General features: G+C 61.7%; 2 non-coding genes across 2 annotated transcripts in view; both read right to left on the bottom strand.

Moving 5' to 3' along the window:
• Nucleotides 1-1,526: 1,526 nt before the first annotated feature.
• LOC124415581 lies at nt 1,527-1,681 on the bottom strand. Its single transcript, XR_006930523.1, has one exon. It is a non-coding gene; the product is annotated as a 5.8S ribosomal RNA (ribosomal RNA).
• A 762-nt stretch (nt 1,682-2,443) lies between these two features.
• LOC124415582 overlaps nt 2,444-2,450 on the bottom strand; it is a 1,913-nt gene continuing 1,906 nt past the window's right edge. The window contains exon 1 of the ribosomal RNA XR_006930524.1: nt 2,444-2,450. This exon is cut by the window's right edge and continues 1,906 nt beyond it. This is a non-coding gene — a ribosomal RNA (small subunit ribosomal RNA).

The following is a 2,450-nucleotide window of genomic DNA, read 5'->3' as shown; positions in this document are numbered from 1 at the left end:
ACTTCGTCCTGACCAGGCATAGTTCACCATCTTTCGGGTCCCAACGTGTACGCTCTGGGTGCGCCTCTTCTCGCGATGAGAACGAGACGCCCCGGGAGTGCGGGGCCGCATCGTGACGCGGCCCATCCTCCCTCGGTCAGCGCTGGGCTGACCTTTACTTTCATTTCGCCTTTAGGTTTGCTCGTCCCAATGACTCGCGCACATGTTAGACTCCTTGGTCCGTGTTTCAAGACGGGTCCTGAAAGTACCCAAAGCAATAGCGTCGCCGACCGGTATGTGATAATTCAAACGAGCCAGCCAGAGGACACCGCCAGCCAACAGCTGGCCAGGCCCGGGGACGGCGCTAGGTCCGACCACCGGGAATCGCTGACCGCGCTTGCGGCGGGCCCGACGCAGTTCAATGCGGCTCTATACCGTGCGGGTACCGCCGGGCAGCCGGACGGGCAACCGGGGGTCTGCCCCGACGCGAACGCCGAGACAGGCAGCCGACCGGGCCTTAGACCGACACCCAACGGGTCGCGACGTCCTACTAGGGGAGAAGTGCACGCCGGCGCCGCCGGACATTGCACCGCGACCGAGTGCCGTGGACGCGAGGTCCCGACATCACGAACCGCGGCGAAGCCTGCGTCGCTGACGATGAATCTCCCCGTTCGATCTTTCGGGTTTCTCAGGTTTACCCCTGAACGGTTTCACGTACTCTTGAACTCTCTCTTCAAAGTTCTTTTCAACTTTCCCTCACGGTACTTGTTCGCTATCGGTCTCGTGGTCATATTTAGCCTTAGATGGAGTTTACCACCCACTTAGAGCTGCACTCTCAAGCAACCCGACTCTGAGGAGAGATCCTCCCGTGGCGCGTCCCGGTCACTACGGGCCTGGCACCCTCTGCGGGTAAGTGGCCCCATTCAAGATGGACTTGGACGCGGGCCGACGCCCCGGGATAAGTGGATCCTCCCAAACACTACATTTCCCGGCGGCAGGACCGCGGGATTCAGTGCTGGGCTGTTTCCTGTTCGCTCGCCGCTACTGAGGAAATCCTAGTTAGTTTCTTTTCCTCCGCTTAGTAATATGCTTAAATTCAGCGGGTAGTCTCGCCTGCTCTGAGGTCGTCGTGATTATCGCTGTACTTCGACGTGGTAACGGCGGTTAAGCACGGACACGCGAGGACGGCAATATAAAATCAGTCACGGAAACGACCGGAACACGGCTCCGCCCTGCGGGCAAAGCGACGTTCGCGGAATTCGTTAGCATGAGCGGCGACCGGCCGCGCGGTGAAAGGTCGGTGTCGCCGTGCCGGATTCGTTCGTTCTCTCGCCCACTATCGCTAGCACCGGGAACGTGACGAACGGCAGCGACAGCTCGACCCCGCGATCAGCGGTGACGCGTCGTAACCGTGACATACGTGTTCGTTTGAGGCAACGCCATCCGTTGACGCGCGGCTGGCGCGCGACACGGACGGCGAGAACCCAGTCATTCGCTCGTGTGTGCAGGGAAATCCCGTGCCTACAGAGCAGTGTGTCGTTGTGAAACGACCCTCAGCCAGGCGTGGTCCGGGAATTGTATCCGTGGACCGCAATGTGCGTTCGAAATGTCGATGTTCATGTGTCCTGCAGTTCACAAGTTGACGCGCAATTAGCTGCGTTCTTCATCGACCCACGAGCCAAGTGATCCACCGTTCAGGGTAATCATATGTGAATTTCGCATGTAAGTGCGCAATTACGGTTGTTACCGGCCTTCTGTGATAGTTTGTATATAACGCGGCGCCGCGTGCTTCGGCCCTCGCGCGGAGAACCGCGCGCGGGAGGAACGGGCGCCGCGCGTCACTTTTCGATTTGTACGATACGTTCAAGAGCCGTCGTGTCCCGCAACCGCTGGGATTGCGGGCCGACGGCAGTGGGCCGGCGGCGGCCTTGGGCCGCCGCCGCGCTACGTCGTACGGGCGAAGATTCGCGTTCCAACCTGCCGCGTGTGCGGCCCCGCATGTCCGGGCGCGGGCGGCGTGTGAGCCGCGACGCCCCGGATACGCGGGATAGGTTGCCCGTGACGTAGCGCATAGACCAGTCTCGCACTTGACCCTCGTCGGACCCTACCAAAGTCCGACGAGACGCGGCCAGACCTCGGCACCGAAGGCGCGGACCGACCCGCCGCTGCTCCGCCGTGGCGGAGTGACGGGTCGCTATGTGCCGCGCACGAATCGGTCGTCGGGCGGGTAACGCCGGCGAGCGCGCTCGTCGTGACCGCGGCGAACGCTGGACCCATCGGATCCGGCGTCAGCGCCGCTCATTTTGGTACGACGGATGTTGCGCGCCGCCGGCCACCCAGGCCCGACCGTTACGACGTTCTATAAGGTCTCTTCAAGAGTATTTGTTACGGCGGGGCGTACGCGCCGCAAGCGGCGATAACGACCCCGCCCTCACGAATCGCTGCTTCAGGCAGTACGAAACGTTAATGAT

This window comes from Diprion similis, unplaced genomic scaffold, assembly GCF_021155765.1.
Source record: "Diprion similis isolate iyDipSimi1 unplaced genomic scaffold, iyDipSimi1.1 ptg000064l, whole genome shotgun sequence".
In the NCBI taxonomy this organism is placed as follows: Eukaryota; Metazoa; Arthropoda; class Insecta; order Hymenoptera; family Diprionidae; genus Diprion; species Diprion similis.
The sequence above is the reverse complement of the archived record's forward strand: the minus strand, read 5'-3'. Positions and strand labels throughout refer to the sequence as shown.